Consider the following 19291-nt stretch of genomic DNA (forward strand, 5'->3'; position numbering starts at 1 on the left):
ATGTATCTTTTAAATCATATAAGAACATAAGGGGAGTCACAAACCAAAACACAGTAATACTTGGCCTTTATATTCACCTGTGCAGTTATGATGAACAGTGTTCTTTATTTCTTGCACAGTTTCAAACTACTGTCCAGTGTCCTTCCATTGCAGCCTGAAGGTCTCCTCTTAGCATTTCTTATAGACCAAGTCTACTCATAATACACTTCCTCACCTTTGGCTGATCTGGGAGGGTCTTCATTTTTCCTTCATTTTGAAGGACAGTTTTGCTGCTATGGAATACTTTGTAGACACTATTGATCTTTAAATTTCAGTGATTATATATTTTTAATTCCCCAAATTAACATTTTCAGCCATCTCTATTTACTTCAGAGCATCCTGTCATTGTATCCTAGGTGCTACTCTATCCTCTATTTCTCTGAATATATTAAATATGCTAATTAAAGTCCTTTTAGGAACTGCTCTAGCTAAAAATAATTTTATTGGAGTAGAGTTGATTTACAATGTTGTGTTAGTTTCAGCTGCACAGCAAAGTGAATCAGTTATTCGTATACATATATCCACTCTTTTTTAGATTCGTTTCTCATATAGGCCATTACAGAGTATTGATGAGAGTTCCCTGTGCTATACAGTAGGTCGTTATTAGTTATCTATTTTATATACAGTAGTGTGTATATGTCAATCCCAATCTCCCAATTTATGCCTCCCCCACTTACTCCCTGGTAACCATAATTTTTCTTCTACATCTGTAACTCTATTTCTGTTTTGTAGATAAGTTCATTTATACCCCCTTTTTTTATATTCCATGTAGCGATATTATATGGTATTTGTCTTTCTCTGTCTGACTTACTTCACTCAGTATAACAATCTCTAGGTCCATCCATGTTACTGCAAATGGCATTATTTCATTCTCTTTTATGGCTGAGTAATATTCCATTGTATATATGTACCACATCTTCTTTATCAAAGCAACTGCTCTATTATTCCATTTCTTTTGATCTAAGCTCTTCTGTCAGATTTACCTTCTTTATGCTATTTCCCAACTGACTTTTGGTTGTGTACATGTCAAGTTTGTTTTTTCTATTATGTCTGTGTGTGTTCAATAGTAAAGAGTGCTTTCAACCTATACTCTAGCTACCCTCTCTAGGCAGAGGGTCCTCTGACCTCATTCCTCTGCTCTCCCAGGAAGCCACAGTCTGAGGAGCTCAGCTACCCACCCATCTTGGTTTCCTCAAGTCTAGAGGAGAGAGCACAGAGGTGTTGAATGCAAGCAGACCCTAAGTAGCAAGATTGCCAGCAAGACCAAGGAGCCCAGACTGGTGAACAAAAAAAGGCCTTGGCTCTGAGCAGCTGCTACACTGAGACATTGTGTGTGCAAAGGGGTCAAGGGGCCTGATGTTAGGGTAACAAATGCAGGAATTCCGGGTCTCCCTTTTTGTAAAGCTTCAATGACCTTATAAAATCTCAGACACGATTACAGCTCAGAGCAGCCCTCGTCTCCTGCATGTAATCCTTGGGTGCCCATCAGCCACTTCAGGACCACACCCCGTCTAGTCTTGCTTCAAGCTCTGGCACCCAAAGCCTGTCCTTACTTCTTGTACTCAGTCTCTCCGCAGTCCATTTACCCAGGTGGTGACCACTATGACAGATGCAAAGGGACAGAAGGTAAAGCGATTTGGGGAGAGAGAATATGCTGCCTAAAAGACTGGAGCTTAAGAAGCCTGGCGAGCAGGGTGAGCCCTTTGTGTCTTGAGAGACATAGAGCAACATTGAGATGCTGGCAGGGTCAGGGAAGCAGGGTCCCCTGTGGGGCCTGAGACACCCCTGAGGAGGTGGCAGTATACTTAGCGATATGAAATCCATCGATTCTGCACAGTATGAGAATTGGCACGAATGCCTGGGAACACAGGGAGGGCAGCCTCGTCACTTTTCTACGTGGCATCCAGATGTGGCTCGATTTACAGACCAGCAGTCCCCCAGAATTCCCCCGAAGAGAAGAGTTTGCTGTGGGCTGGGAGGAGATTGGCCCTCCTGTTTCCTGAACTCTCACTTTGATCACCAGGCACCATAATCCACCAGAATCTGGTGGTCAGGCATCCCCTGGGAGCTGACCAAGAGCTGGATGGGGCAGACCAGGCTGGTGGGGAGCAACTCCTCTGTCCACTCTGGATTCAGTTGCCTGCTCACTCACAGACACAGGCTCCAAAGGCCAGAGTTGAAATCCTTCTGCACATGGGCATCTGGTATCCCCGACACTGGCCTGCAGAACAGAGGGCTCCTAAGAACATCACCCTTGAGGCTCCCTTCCCACAACCCCTGCTGGGGTAGGCATACACACACTGCAGGACCCCTGCCCCAAGGGGCCAACTGGGAGTGGCCCAGTGCCCAGCCTGAGATCTGCACATGCTGCAGTCCATTGGACGCCAGGCACCCTGCTCGCTGGTCCCTGCCCCACAAGCACCCCTGCAGCTGCTCTTGCAGGGCCTGACTAGACATGAAGCTGTGCTCTTGGAGTCCGTAGGGCTAGGCCTTCTAGGCCCCTATGATCTGTGCACACCTGGACTCCATCTCAAAGTTCCCCCTGCTCAAACAAGTGAAATGTTGGAAACTGCTAGATTCAACTTGCCATTTTTGCCACTGTAACTCAGCACCTCCAAGCCAGGCATCGCTCACTTCACAGTTGCCTGCAGCAGGTCTTTCTGGGTATAGAAACTCACCCACACAGACAAATTGGGAGATAGGAGATTGCTCCTGGGCTGACTGTGAAAGACCCCCTGGAAGTGGGATTGCTCAGGCCATGACTGAGAAAGCAGCCTCTTGCCTTACTTTGTCAGTTCCTGGAGGAACGTTGAGGTGTGAGCTGGAGCTGGCAGGGGACTGAGCAGTGCTGGGCTTACGCCAGGACTCTGTATACAGGCCTGCCTGCATGCTTGCCTGTGTGCACAGTGTGGTTTAGGTGGATGGACCTGTGATGTTTGAATCATGGTTTCATGTTGAATTTTATCAAAAGTGTTAGAAACACTCCTGTGTGTTTTCTCTTTTATTCTTTTGATGTTAATCGTAGTTATGCGTTTTCTACTGTAAAACTATCATTGCCTTCCTAGGAGTAATAAGAAAATGAAAGGCAAACAAAGGAAATAAAGAAAGTAAAGTCCCTTTATTTTCAGATGATTGATGACCTAACTTGGAAACCTAAGAAGAATCTACAGACAAATATTGTAACACTTGGAGAGTTAATCAGATTTAACGGATTGGAGATCAATATACAGAATGATTACACTTCTCTCTTAAGTAACAAGTCGCTAGGTGAGACTTTCAGAGGTGGCCACTAAGGGACTTTGTGGCTCTGCAGAGCCCTTGTCAGGCCAGAGATCAAATGTTGATTCTACAGCCCACCGAGGGATGGCCCTACTTGGAGGGTGCCTGGAGACTGCCTGCCCAGGAGCTGGTGGCGGGTGTGGCCCTATGGCATCACTGTGCTCACAGGAGGCAGGAGCAGGAGAAAACCGCAGCCCATGTGCCTGCCGTCCTCACAGTCTCATTTGTAAGAAAATCACATTGTCAGAACCTAACATGGCCTACAGCAATTGAAAATGGCCTAGCCTGGAACAAACTCACAGGCAAGCTGACATGTGACCACATGCCAAGACAGCCACCCAAGGAACAGCAGAAATTCAGGGCAGATGCAAGGAGGAACCTGCTGGTCCATGCCCTCCACGGCCCTTGCGTGTTGATGGTGAGAAGCAGCAGACCACTGGATGGACATGTTGGACCTGAGTAACACTGAAACTGAGGAGGTCTCCACGCAGGGCTGGGTCTCCCTGCCAGGCCTCTCAGGACTGCAGCTCTGTAGGCAGCAGCGTTAGAGGACAGGCTGAGATGCTCTGCAGACAGAATAAACGTTTCCACAGTCCTGTGGTGTTGGGGAAACAAAGGCCAGTCAGTGGGAGGAGTGCTGGAGAGAGCCCTGGTGGGGTGAGTTGAGGACCAGGAAGGCCTTTCCAAGGGCACTTGCCAGTTCTGGGCCTCCTATCAGCCATGTTGTGGCTTGGCTTGGCTGTGGGTGGCTGGAAAAGAGGGACCAGCAGAGTCCTGGCAGCTTGTTGGGTTGGGTGACAAGCTGGAAGAGCCACAAAGACAAAGACTGTTTCCCAAACAGGAGAAATTCTGAAACTTCAGACAGCAGATTAAGGTCCAAGACAAAAGTCTCAAGAGACAAACACATTATCCAGCTGTCTTTGATGTGGAGACCTGAGTAGGACCTTGGGGAACACACAGGATTTCTCTGAAGTTCCTGGAGCTGTGACCAGACTGCACAGAGCCTTGATCCTGGGTCGTCCCCATATAACTAAGGTCATCAGACCACGCCTGCCGCCTGCCCAGCAGAGGGAACCAAAAGACCCCTAACTTCCACCATTCTTATGCAGAGGACCCTGGCATTCAAGCAAAACTTACTAGGCAGTGAGAGAGAGGATCGAGCACCACCGCATCAGAGGAAAAACAGACAGTGGATAGGCTTGCCTAGCCTCCCAGGAGGTAAGTAAGCCTGTGTTGCTAGCAGCCTCCCATCTCTCTTGCCCCTCAGGTCTGGGCGTCTCTCCCGCCTGAGTGCCACCCAGGGCCCGCCAGCCCCAGGGAATGTGTCCATTTATGGGGGGCTGTGCGCTTAGAGGTCCAGCTGCCAGAGACTGAGACAGTCGGGGGGCTTACCAGCCATCCCCTTGACCACTGGGAGGATATCCTCTGCTTCATTCCTTTTCTCTTTGGGACCTCTGTCCTGCTGGGTGGGCAGGTCCACCTCTTCTCAGTTTTATCTATGCATTTCTTTATGCCCACTTATTGCCACACCAGTCCTCTTAAGCCCCTCCACCTGAGGCAATTATTTACATATTTTCAAGGTGCATTTTTATTGGAATGTGTCCTTGCAATGTGTGTATTATTATTCTGTGAGCTTGCCTTTTTTTAAAGTTAGGTGAGATTCACATATAAAATTAACCATTAACCATTTAAAAGTGAACAGTTCAGGGGCATTAAGTACATTTGCACTATTGTGCAACCTCCAATTCCAAATGTTTTCATCACCCTAAGAGGAAAACCCATAACCATTAGCAGTCATACTCGACTTCCCTCACTCCAGCCCTTAACAACCACTAATTTGCTTTGTCTATTTGGATTTACCTCTTGTGGGCATTTCACATAAATGAGATGATACAATATGTGTCCTCTTGTGACTGGCTTCTCTCACTTAACATGTTTTTGAAGTTCATCCATGCTGCAGCATGTATCAGAATTTCATTCCTTTTTATGGCTGAATGATATTCCGTTGTGTGGATGAACCACACTTTGTTTACCATTTGTTAATGGACATTTGGGTTGTTTCCACCTTTGGGCTGTTACTCAATGCTGTTGTGAACATTTTCGTACAAACATTTGTTTGAATAGCTGTTTTAATTTCTCTTGGGTACATACCCAGGAGTGGAATTGCTGGGTCATATGGTAACTGCATGCTTAACTCTTTATGAACGACCACAGTGATCACCCCAGCCACTGAGCCTGTACACATGCATTTTTAGTTTATATAAACAGTTTACGTTTTAGCTTTCATTCTGTTTTACCTTATTCTCCAAACGTGAGGTCTGTAAGGTCACCTGCGGTGTTACGTGTGCCCCTAGACCCTGATTTTATTTGCCTCGCAGCTTATTCCATGGTGAGCTCACCACATTTCACCTACCTAATGATGGGCAGCCGCCCCCCAGCCCCAAAATTGCAGTGATTCGAATCCTCCCCTGTCCCTTTCAGGATCTGTGGGGGAAGGAGATACAGGCAGGAACTTGTTGGGTCCTAGGGTGAATGTATATTCACCTCAAGCAGCAGTGCCTGCGTGTCCTGGCAGGCCAGCACCGGTGGACGTTCCTCGCAGCAGTGGTTGGTGATGAGGCTGAGCATCTCTGCCTATATACTGCAACTTGTCAGGTTTCTTCATATGTAAATTGAGTCTTCACGCCTTAGTCCATTTTCTATTGAGCTGTTGCCTTTTCTGACTGATTTGCAAGATTACACTATGTATTTAGACATTATTCACCTGTTGGTTTTAGGCATTTCAGACTTCTTACATTCTTCCAGTTGTCCATGAACTTTGTCCACGTGGTCCCTCATTGAAAAGACGTTCTTTAACTTGCTGGAGTTAAATGACTGTTTTTCCCCAGATGGTTTGTGCTTTGAAACTTTTGTATAAGAAGCTCTTTTCCACTCCTTGGTTGCAGAGATGTTCTGCATTTTTGATTAATGTTTATTTTTAAGTTTTGTGTTTAGGTCTTTAATTGGTCTAGAGGCCACTGCCATAGGTGGAGCTGGTAAAACCAGTTTTGTTTTCCATCCTGTGGTGAGCCCTTCTTCCTGATGCTGTCTACACTAAACAGCCTGGCCTTTCCTTGTCAGTGGCACATTTTTCACCTGGGTCTCTTTGAGCTCTCTCTTCTGTTCCATTGGCCTATCTGTCTTTCACCAAAATCAAACTCTTGTTATGAAAACCACCATGGATTTGAAGTAGGTATTCAATCATATACTCACACTTACATTTCATGTTGACTTAGCTATTTAAAAACCTTTATTCCACTGTATACATTTTAAAAATTAAATCTATGGAATTTCTTTTACAAACCGAAGTTTTGGAATTTTGAATTTATAGATTTATTTGGAATGAAATGGACATTTATTAATATTGCATTATCTCTTTCAAGACTGTGCAATGTCTTTTTATCTTCCATTTCACTTTCTAGGCCTTCTTTGCCTTTATTAGATTTGGAAAGTTTCCTCCAGAGAAGTTTTATGTGTCCTTTACAGTTCCATTTATCTTTATTTGTGATTATGTTTCCTGGTTAGTTATTGCTGTGTCAAAAAATGCTATTGATTTTTGTAGGCTAATTGTGTGTCTGGAAAACGTGCTGAATTTTTAAACATTGTTTTAATAGTTTGTTGACTCTGTTGATTCTTCTAGGAGGACAGGCTAGCCTATCATCTGAAATATCATCAGATTTACTTCCCTTCCAGTCCTTCCTCTACTCAGCCTTGGCCAAGATGTCAGTATGCTATAAGCACTAAGGGGCATGCTGAGTACTCTTTTGGAGTTCCCAGTCTGGACAAGGCTGCACAGAGATGTTTTCCCACAGTGAATGTTCTCACATTTGCGTAGAGCCTTTGCCAAGGCAGGATGTTTCCCTGATGTATACTCAGTTTGCCCTGGGTGTATTTTAATCAAAAATAGAGTTGAAGCTTATGAAATGTCTTCTCTGCATCGATTGGAATAAACATATGATTTTTCTCTGTTAATCAATTAATATGTTTTCTGCTTCTGTGAATGGCTAAGTAGTGCCTATCAGACCAAACTTCCTGCAGATAACAACTATAAACTTGGATAAAACATAAAAAACAACCACCTAAAGACTTTGAAAAGTGAATAGCCTTTTCAAAATACCAACTTTTGACTTTATAGATCCTCTCTATCACATGTTTAGTTTCTATTTAATTAACTTCTCTTGTTTTAGGTACATTTCTTGTAATAGTATATGGTTTTTGTTGTTGTTTTTGTTTGTTTTTTACCAGCCTGACCATGCTTGATTTTCATTGGAGTGTCTGGTACATTTATATTTAGAGTAATTGCTGGTGTGTTTGGTTTAAATCTACTACTTTATTCCATGCTTCCTATTCTTCCTTCCCTTACGCTGGTTCATTTTCTCTTCTTTCCTGCCGCCTTTGGATTGGCTGATAAAGTTCTCCACTTCCTCCTTTATTATTTATAATTATACACTCTGTTTCTATTCTTTCAGTTTTTATTCTAAAAATTGTAATTTATAATCATAATTTAACCAAAGAATAAAATTAACCAGAACTTTTAGTCATCCTGAATAATATGAGAACTTAGCTCTACCTCCTCCACCCTAATCATATGTTCTGTTACGTAGTCTTTTATTTTATTTTATTTATTGATTGATTTTTTTACATCTTTATTGGAGTATAATTGCTTTACAATCGTGTGTTAGTTTCTGCTTTATAACAAAGTGAATCAGTTATACATATACATATGTTCCCATATCTCTTCCCTCTTGGGTCTACCTCCTTCCCACCCTCCCTATCCCACCCATCCAGGCGGTCACAAAGCACCAAGCTGATCTCAATCTGCTATGCGGCTGTTTCCCACTAGCTATCTACCTTACGTTTGGTAGTGTATATATGTCCATACCTCTCTCTCGCTTTGTCACAGCTTACCTTTCCCACTCCCCATATCCTCAAGTCCATTCTCTAGTAGGTCTGTGTCTTTATTCCCATCTTACCCCTAGGTTCTTCATGACATTTTTTCCCCTTAGATTCCATATATATGTGTTAGCATACGGTATTTGTTTTTCTCTTTCTGACTTACTTCACTCAGTATGACAGACTCTAGGTCTATCAACCTCATTACAAATAGCTCAGTTTCGTTTCTTTTTATGGCTGAGTAATATTCCATTGTATATATGTGCCACATCATCTTTATCCATTCATCCGATGATGGACACTTAGGTTGTTTCCATCTCCGGGCTATTGTAAATAGAGCTGCAATGAACATTTTGGTACATGACTCTTTTTGAATTATGGTTTTCTCAGGGTATATGCCCAGTAGTGGGATTGCTGGGTCATGTGGTAGTTCTATTTATAGTTTTTTAAGGAACCTCCATACTGTTCTCCATAGTGGCTGTACCAATTCACATTCCCACCAGCAGTGCAAGAGTGTTCCCTTTTCTCCACACCCTCTCCAGCAGTTATTGTTTCTAGATTTTTTGATGATGGCCATTTTGACTGGTGTGAGATGATATCTCATTGTAGTTTTAATTTGCATTTCTCTAATGATTAATGATGTTGAGCATTCTTTCATGTGTTTGTTGGCACTCTGTATATCTTCTTTGGAGAAATGTCTATTTAGGTTTTCTGCCCATTTTTGGATTGGGTTGTTTGGTTTTTTGTTATTGAGCTGCATGAGCTGCTTGTAAATTTTGGAGATTAATCCTTTGTCAGTTGCTTCACTGGCAAATATCTTCTCCCATTCTGAGGGTTGTCTTTTGGTCTTGTTTACGGTTTCCTTTGCTGTGCAAAAACTTTGAAGTTTCATTAGGTCCCATTTGTTTATTTTTGTTTTTATTTCCATTTCTCTAGGAGGTGGGTCAGAAAGGATCTTGCTGTGATTTATGTCATACAGTGTTCTGCCTATGTTTTCCTCTAAGAGTTTGATAGTTTCTGGCCTTACATTTAGGTCTTTAATCCATTTTGAGCTTATTTTTGTATGGTGTTAGGGAGTGATCTAATCTCATACTTTTACATGTACCTGTCCAGTTTTCCCAGCACCACTTATTGAAGAGGCTGTCCTTTCTCCACTGTACATTCCTGCCTCCTTTATCAAAGATAAGGTGACCATATGTGCGTGAGTTTATCTCTGGGCTTTCTATCCTGTTCCATTGATCTATATTTCTGTTTTTGGGCCAGTACCATACTGTCTTGATTACTGTAGCTTTGTAGTATAGTCTGAAGTCAGGGAGCCTGCTTCCTCCAGCTCCGTTTTTCATTCTCAAGATTGCTTTGGCTATTCAGGGTCTTTTGTGTCTCCATACAAATTGTGAAATTTTTTGTTCTACGTCTGTGAAAAATGTCAGTGGTAGTTTGATAGGGATTGCATTGAATCTGTAGATTGCTTTGGGTAATAGAGTCATTTTCACAATGTTGATTCTTCCAATCCAAGAACATGGTATATCTCTCCATCTATTTGTATCATCTTTAATTTCTTTCATCAGTGTCATAATTTTCTGCATACAGGTCTTTTGTCTCCTTAGGTAGGTTTATTCCTAGGTATTTTATTCTTTTTGTTGCAGTGGTAAATGGGAGTGTTTCCTTAATTTCTCTTTCAGGATTTTCGTTGTTAGTGTATAGGAATGCCAGAGATTTCTGTGCATTAATTTTGTATCCTGCTACTTTACCAAATTCATTGATTAGCTCTAGTAGTTTTCTGGTAGCATCTTTAGGATTCTCTATGTATAGTATCATGTCATCTGCAAACAGTGACAGCTTTACTTCTTCTTTTCTGATTTGGATTCCTGTTATTTCCTTTTCTTCTCTGATTGCTGTGGCTAAAACTTCCAAAACTATGTTGAATAAGAGTGGCGAGGGTGGGCAACCTTGTCTTGTTCCTGATCTTAGTGGAAATGCTTTCAGTTTTTCACCATTGAGGACGATGTTGGCTGTGGGTTTGTCATATATGGCCTTTATTATGTTGAAGAAAGTTCCCTCTATGCCTACTTTCTGCCAGGTTTTTATCATAAATGGGTGTTGAATTTTGTTGAAAGCTTTTTCTGCATCTATTGAGATGATCATATGGTTTTTCTCCTTCAATTTGTTAGTATGGTTTATCACATTGATTGATTTGCATATAGCTCTACCTCCTCCACCCTAATCGTATGTTCTGTTATGCAGTCTTTTACTTTATTTTATTTTTAAAATTTTAATTTTATATTGGACTATAGTTTATTTGCAGTGTTGTGTTAGTTTCAGGTGTACAGCAAAGTGATTCAGTTATACATATACGTATACCTATTCTTTTTCAAATTCTTTTCCCATTTACGTTATTACAGAATATTGAGCAGAGTCCATGTGCTATACAGTACGTCCTTGTTGGTTATCCATTTTAAATACAGCAGTGTGTATATGTCAATCCCAGAGTCCCAATTTATCCCTCTCCCTCTACCTTTCCCCTTTGGTAACAATAAATTTGTTTTGTAAGTCTGTGAGTCTGTTTCTGTTTTGGAAATAAGCTCATTTGTATCATTTTTTTTAGATTCCACATATAAGTGATGTCATAAGATATTTGTCTTTCTCTGTTTGACCTACTTCACTTAGTATTATAATCTCCAGGTCCATCTATGTTGCTGCAAATGGCATTATTTCATTCTTTTTAATGACTGAGTAATATTCCATTGTACATATATACCATATCTTCTTTATCCATTCATCTATCAGTGGACATTTAGGTTGCTTCCATGTCTTGGCTATTGCAAACAACATTGCAATGAATATTGGGGTGGATGTATACTTTTGACCATGCTTTTGTCTGGATGTATGCCCAGGAGTGGGATTGCTGGATCATATGGTAGCTCTATTTTTAGTTTTTTTAAGGAACCTTCATACTGTTCTCCATAGTGGCTACACCAAGTTACATTCTCACCAACAGTGTAGGAGGGTTCTCTTTTATCCACACCCTCTCCAGCATTTATTGTTAGTACTTTTTGATGATACCCATTGTGACTGGTGTGAGGTGATACCTCATTGTAGTTTTGATTTGCATTTCTCTAATAATTAGCCATGTTGAGCATCTTTTCATGTGCCTATTGCCATCTGTATGTCTTCTTTGGAGAAGTGTCTATTTAGGTCTTCCACCCATTTTTTGATTGGGTTGTTTGTTTTTTTTGCTATTGAGCTGCATGAGCTGTTTGTGAGTTTTGGAGATAAACCCCTTGTCAGTGGCATCATCTGCAAATTTTTTTCTCCCATTCTGTGGGTTGTATCTTTGTTTTGTTTATGGTTTTCTTTGTGTGCAAAAGCTTTTGAATTTAATTAGACCCCATTTGTTTACTTTCGTTATTTCCGTTACTCTAGGAGATGGATCCAAGAAAATATTGCTGCAACTTATGTCAAAAAATGTTCTACCTATGTTTTCCTCTAGGAGTTTTATAATATCCAATCTTATATTTAGGTCTTTAATCCATTTTAAGTTTATTTTTGTGTATGGTGTCAGAGAATGTTCTAATTTCGTTCTTTTACATGTAGCTGTCCAGTTTTCCCTGCACCATTTATTAAAGAGACAGTCTTTTCTCCATTGTATAGTCTTGCCTCCTTTGTCGTAGATTAAGTGACTACAGGTGCAGGGATTTATTTCTGGGCTTTCTATCCTGTTCCATTGATCTATATCTCTGCTTTTGTGCCAGTACCATACTGTCTTGATTACTGTAGTTTTTTAGTATAGTCTGAAGTCAGGGAGCTTGATTCCTCCAGCTCCATTTTTCTTTCTCAAGATTGCTTTGGCTATTCGGGGTCTTTTGTGTCTCCATACAAATCTAAAAACTTTTGGTTCTAGATCTGTAAAAAATGCCATTGGTAATTTGATAGGGATTGCATTGACTCTGTAGATTGCTTGGGTAGTATGGTCATTTTAACAATATTAATTCTTCCAATCCAAGAACATGGTATATCTTTCCAGTTCTTTGTGTCTTTGATTTCTTTCACTAGTGTCTTGTAGTTTTCCAAGTACAGGTCTTTTGCCTCCCTAGGTAGGTTTATTCCTAGGTATTTTATTCTTTTTGATGCGATGGTAAGTGGGACTGTTTCTTTAATTTCTCTTTCTGATCTTTCATTGTTAGTGTATAGAAATGCAACAGATTTCTGTGTATTAATTTTGTAACCTGCAATTTTACTGAATTCATTGATGAGCTCTAGCAGTTTTATGGTAGTGTCTTTAGGATCTTCTATGTATAGTATCATGTCACCTGCAAACAGTGACAGTTTAACTTCTTCTTTTCCAATTTGGATTCCTTTTATTTCTTTTTCTTCTCTGATTGCCATAGCTAGGACTTCCAAAACTATGTTGAATAAAAGTGGCAAGAGTGGACATCCTTGTCTTGTTCCTGATCTTAGAGGAGATGCTTTCAGCTTTTCACCATTGAGAATGATGTCAGCTGTAGGTTTGTCACATATGGCCTTTATTATGTTGATGTATGTTCCTTCTATGCCTACTTTCTGGAGAGTTTTTATGATAAATGGGCGTTGAATTTTGTCAAAAGCTTTTTCTGCATCTATTGAGGTGACCATATGTTTTTTTAAATTTTGGCATCAAAATTTAGGTTTATTTGTGTATCCTAGAAGTTTATTTTTTTTTAATTTTTTGTTGTATGTTCAAATTGTTTTTTTTAAACATCTTTATTGGAGGACAATTGCTTTACAATGGTGTGTTAGTTTCTGCTTTATAATAAAGTGAATCAGTTATACATATACATATGTCCCCATATCTCTTCCCTCTTGCGTTTCCCTCCCTCCCACCTAGAGGGGTGGGATAGGGACGGTGGGAGGGAGGGAGATCATATGGCTTTTATTCTATTTGTTGATGTGGTCTAACTCTTTGACTGATTTGTGGATATTGAAAAATACTTGCATCCCTGGGATAAATTCCACTTCATCATTGTGTATGATCCTTTTAATGTATTGTTGGATTCAGTTTGCCAGTATTTTGTTGAGGATTTTTGCATCTATGTTGTTCAGTGACATTGGCCTCTAATTTTCTTTTTTTGTGGTATCTTTGTCTTGTTTTGGTATCAGGGTGATGGTGCCCTCATAGAACAGTTTGGGAGTGTTCCTTCCTCTGCAAGTTTTTGGAACCTTTTCAGAAAGATATGTGTTAACTCTTCTCTAAATGTTTAGTAGAATTCACCTGTGAAGCCATCAGGTCCTGGACTTTTGTTTGTTGGGAGTTTTTTAATCACAGTTTCAATTTCAGTACTTGTGGTGGTCTGTTCATATTTTCTATTTCTTCCTGGTTCAGAGATTGTACCTTCCTAAGAATTTGTCCATTTCATCCAGGCTGTCGATTTTTTTGGCATACAGTTGCTTGTAGTAGTCTCTTATGATTCTTTGTATTTCTGTGGTGTCCGTTGTAACTTCTCTTTTTTCATTTCTAATTTTATTGGTTTGAGCCCCCTCCCTTCTTTTCTTGATGAGTCTGGCTAAAAGTTTATTACTATAAAACTCTTAGAGGAAAACATAGGCAGAACACTCTCTGACATAAATCACAGCAATATCTTTTTCGATCTGTCTTCCAGAGTAACGGAAATAAAAACAAAAATAAGCAAATGAGACCTAATTAAATTCAAAAGCTTTTGCACAGCAAAGGAAACCATAAACAAAATGAAAAAGACAACCCACAGAATGGGAGAAGATATTTGCAAATGATGCGACCAATGAGGGACTAGTCTCCAAAATTTACAAACAGCTCATGTGACTTAATTGCATAAAAACAAACAACCCAGTCAAGAAATGGTGACCTAAATAGACATTTCTCCAAAGAAGACATACAGATCGCCAAGAGGCACATGAAAAGATGTTCAACATGGCTAATTATTTGAGAAATGCAAATCAAAACTACAATGAGTTATCATCTCACACAGTCAGAATGGCCATCATCAAAAATCTACAAACAATAAATGCTGGAGAGGGTATGGAGAGAAGGGAACCCTCCTACACTGTTGGTGGGAATGTATATTGGTACAGCCACTGTGGAGAACAGTATGGAGGTTCCTTAAAAAACTAAATAGTTACCATATGATCACACAATCCCACTCCTGCACCTAAATCTGGAAAAGATAAAAACTCTAATTTGAAAAGATACATGCACCCCAATGTTCATAACAGCACTGTTTACAATAGCCAAGATATGGAAGCAACCTAAATATCCATCAACATGTGAATAGATAAAGAAGATATGGTATATATATAACAATGGAATATTAGTCATCCATAAAAAGAATGAAATAATGCCATTTGCAGCAACATGGATGGACCTAGAGATTATCGTACTAAGTGAAGTAAGTCAGACAGAAAAAGACAAATATCATGTGGTATCATTTACATGTGGAATCTAAAAAAAAAATGATACAAATGAACTTATTTACAAAACAGAAATAGACTCACAGACACAGAAAACAAACTTAAGGTTGCCAAAGGGAAAAGGTGGGGAGGCACAAATTAGGAGTTTGAGATTAACAGATACATACTACTATATATAAAATAGATTAACTGCAAGGACCTACTGTATAGCACAGGGAACTATATTTAATATCTTGTAATAACCTATAATGGAAAAGAATCTGAAAAAGAATATATATATATACATATATATCTGAATCAAAGGCTGTATACCTGAAACTAATATTGCAAATCCAGTATGCTTCAATAAAAAATAAAAAATATGTTCTAACTAATAATAGTTGTAGGCCATAAGAATAATAGACAGTAATAAATTGTATTTCTGTACACTAGCAACAAATAATCCAAAAATGCAATTATGAAAATAACTCAATTTACCATAGTATCAAAAAGAACAAAATACTTAGGAGCAAACAAACTTATGGTTAACAAAGGGGATAGTGGGGTGTGGGGGAGAGATAAATTGTAATAAATTATAACGGAAAAGAATCTGCAAAAGAATATATATTGCTGTACACCTGAAACTAACACAACATTGTAAATCAACTGTACTTCATTTTTTAAAAATTGAGCCCTTGTCTTATATCATATACAATAATTAATTCAAAATGGATTAAAGACCTAAACATAAGACCTTAAGCTAATAAAGTCCCAGAAGAAAACGTAGGAGAAAAACTTTATGAAATTGGATTTGGCAATGATATTTTTTGGATATGACACCACAAGTAAAGGCAAAGCAAATATAGACAAATGGTTTACACTAAATTTAAAAAGTGTGCATCAAAGGGCATAATCAGCAGAGTTAGAAGGCACCCTATAGAATAGGAGAAAATATTTGCAAATCATATATGTGATGAGTTAATACCCAGAGTATACAAAGAACACTTATAACTCAACAAAAAGAAACAACCTGATTTTAAAAATCAGCAAAGAGTTAAATAGACATTTCTCTAAAGATGGTATACCAATGGCCAACAAGTACGTGAAAAGATGCTCATTAGAGAAATGCAAATCAAAAGCAATGAGATATCACCTCGCACCCATTAGGATGCTTGCTATCAAAAACCAGAACATAAGTGTTGGCAATGGAATAGTTTCAGCTCAATAAAGGAAGGAAATTCTGATATATGCTACAACATGGATGAATCTTGAGGACATGCTCAGTGGAAGAAGCTGGTCACGAAAGAATAAATACTGTATGATTCCAAGAGCAAATGCTGTACGATTCCACTTATATGATCCTATAGCAGTCAAATTCAGAGACAGAAAGTAGAATGAGGATTGCAGGATTGGGGGAAGGGAAGTGGAGAGTCATTAATAAATACAGTCTTAGTTTTACAAGATGAAAAGATATGGATGTTGGTGATGGCTGCACACAATATGAATGTATTTCATACCACTGAAATGTACACTAAAAATGGTTAAGATGGTAAGCTTTATGTTATGTGTATTTTGCCACAATAAAAAATCTAAAAATGAGTAAAGAGGCAAACCACAGAATTGGAAAAAATATTTGCAAATCACATAAAGGATTAATATTCAGAATATATAAACAATGCCTAAAACTCTACAACAACAGAAAGCAACCAAACAAAAAATGGGCAAGGGGTTTGAATAAACATTTCTCCAAAGAAATGGCCAATAAACACATGAAGAGATGTTTAACATCACTAATAATTAGGGAAACGTAAATACAAACACAAGACTACACATACATTAGAATGGCTATTATAAAAAATCAGAAAACAAGCGTTTTCAAAGTTGTGGAGAAGTTGGACCCCTTGTACATTGCTGCTGAGAATGTAAAATGGTGCACCTGCTGTGAAAACAGTATGGAAGTTCCTCAAAAAATTAAATATGGAATTACCATACGATCCAGCAATTCTACTTCTGGGTATATACACAAAAGAATTGAAAGCAGGACTCAGATATTTGTATGTACACAAATGTGCATAGCAGCATTATTCACATTAGCCAAAAGGTAGAAACAACGCAAATGCCCAATGACAGATGAATGGACAAACAAAATGTAGTGTATACATCTGATGGAATATTATTCACTCTTAAAAGGAATTAAATTCTGGTACAGATTACAACATGGAAGAACCCTGAAAACATTATGCTAAGTGAAATGTCAGACACAAAATGACAAATACTGTGTCATTCCGCTTATATGAGTTTCTTGGAGTAGCAAATTCATAGAGACAGAAAGTGGAATGGTGGGTTCCAGGGACTAGGGAAGGAGGGAATAAGAGTTATTGTTTAATGGGCAAAGAGTTTCAGTTTGGGAAGGTGAAAAAGTTCTGGTGATGAGTAGTGGTGATGGTTGTACAACAATGTAAACTGAACTTAATGCCACTGAAATAACTGTACACTTTTAAATGGTCTAAATGCTAATTTTTACGTTATGTGTATTTACCACAATAAAAAAAGAAAAAAGTTTAAAACAAAACAGTAAGTGGAAACTTTAGTCTTGGAGAACTTACCAAGACATCATAAAAGTTTGACCACCTAATACCTTGTTTAAACATTGGTTGAACCTTCTAGATGTGTGTTCTCTTCGATTCTCTGTAAATATTATTGTGATCATGCCTGAAAAACAAATTCTTTCACATTAGCAGTGTTGATGAACTGCACTCACAGTGGAAGAACATGGGACTTACCAAGATCAACAAATTCATCAAAACAACCAGCTGTGCCCACCCTTCTGGCCCTCTCACTATGTGTTGTCACTTTCACTTCTGCTGTTTCAGTTCATGATTAGAATGTCCTTGTTCTCATAAACTGCTTCGACTCTTCTGTTGTCATTTCCATTCTCTCTCAACTGGTTCTCATGACTGTCATCCTTATTTCCTTCATGATTTTGACTACCAGAGTCTTTAGTTTGCATTTGGATGTAATAAGAGAAGTTTTGTCTCTGAAGTCTTTTCTTTTTTTTTCTGGTTTGCATTTTTGGCTTCTTTTTCTCTTGATTATTGTTTGACTAGGTTACTCCCTGCCTGTCATTATTTGCATTTTAATATGATCAAGAATACTGAAAAAATGTACAAATTAATTTGATATTAAGGCCTCCACAAGAGCAATTCAAGATGCATTTTAAGTTGCCACTTTGTTCTACTGAGTGGTGGTCACTGATGCACTGACGTGTGTAGGAGTTGTGTCATTGGAGCACTTACTTTTCCAGGCAGTTTGGCTGCATCTGCAGCCACAGTGTGTTGTTTTTCACCAGGAACCAACAAAACTTTGCCAAGGCAGACCAGGAAGAGGAACTAAGGCATGCAGGTCATCTGGGATGCATGAAGCACTCAGCTTCAATGGCCACTTTGCCATTGTGTACTTTAAGTTTTCTGGCCAACTGACACAGGGATTTGTAAGTTGTACTTCCTGAAATTCCATTCAAACAGGAGATGTTTAGTATGTTTACTACTGCACATGCTGCATTATCAGCTATATTCCTGACAGCAGAGAGCTTCCATCTTGACCTGTGTGGTAAGAACTAAACTCTCGCTTGCAGACGAGCTTGTGCCTCTGTGCCGCACAGTACAGGACATGAGTGTTCCTGGCAGCATTGCTGCACCCAAATGGCTAGCAGTTACTCACCTTTTCACAGAAGGATGTATACCATGTAAATAAGTGCAATGTGGGAAGATGTATCACACACTGACTCTCCCTTAACTGGATCCCCAGTGGCCCTGGATGAGAATGAAGGAAAGGCAGGGAAAGACACCAAATGCAGTTAAAGTTTGTCTTAACCAATTGCTGTTAAAATACTCAAGTGTTGCAAACATCACAGATCACAATGATGGGAATGCATTGCTCTGGCCCCGAGTGCAGCTTCATCTCATCTTCACGCCAAGGTGCCTCTTGTCACTCCAAGGTCCTGACAGTGCTTGGCACACAGCAGTGTTCAACAAATATTTTGCGACTGTTGCATGGAATGAATGTGGTTATGTTTTGACTATTAAAATAATTGTAGTGTTCAATCATTCCAAAATTCCTGGAATAAAGTCTACTTGGTCAGGATGTATACTGTTTCTGGGACCAACTTTTTATGGCCATGCCGAATTGCACTTTTGAAAACTTAAATACCTTCAGTGATTTAAAGTGACACATTTCCCATATACTGATTTTCCAACATGTACTTGGGCCCAGTTCTGAGTGTTTTATCCACTGGTGTGTATGCACAGACACAAACTGTCAAGTCTTTACAACATGTTATAATTGCAGCATCTTTATGGGATATTTTAATTTCTGCTGGGTTAGTCCCCACCATGGCCTTCATATTTAGTTTTATTCCTGGGTTTTCTCACTTTTTTGTGTTTTGATACAAACTCTGAAATCAATTTATCTAGCTCCAGAAAAAAAATACACACACACACATTTTGAGTTGATCTGTTCAAGAATATAGGCTGCCTTATCATTCATCCAAATCCTTTTCTTTTGTATGTATGTGTGGTGTTTTGTTTTGGTTTTTTTTTTCCCCCAGGAGTATTTTAAAGATTTCCTCATATCTATGTTCACA

General features: G+C 39.3%; 1 long non-coding RNA gene across 1 annotated transcript; it reads left to right on the top strand.

Moving 5' to 3' along the window:
- The first annotated feature begins 3084 nt into the window (after positions 1-3084).
- On the top strand, positions 3085-17565 carry LOC137220861 (uncharacterized). The gene is made up of 2 exons (XR_010941816.1): positions 3085-4536; positions 17388-17565. It is a non-coding gene; the product is annotated as an uncharacterized lncRNA (long non-coding RNA).
- The last annotated feature ends 1726 nt before the right edge of the window (positions 17566-19291 follow it).

The sequence above is a fragment of the Pseudorca crassidens genome, chromosome 3 (genome assembly GCF_039906515.1).
Source record: "Pseudorca crassidens isolate mPseCra1 chromosome 3, mPseCra1.hap1, whole genome shotgun sequence".
Taxonomy (NCBI): domain Eukaryota; kingdom Metazoa; phylum Chordata; class Mammalia; order Artiodactyla; family Delphinidae; genus Pseudorca; species Pseudorca crassidens.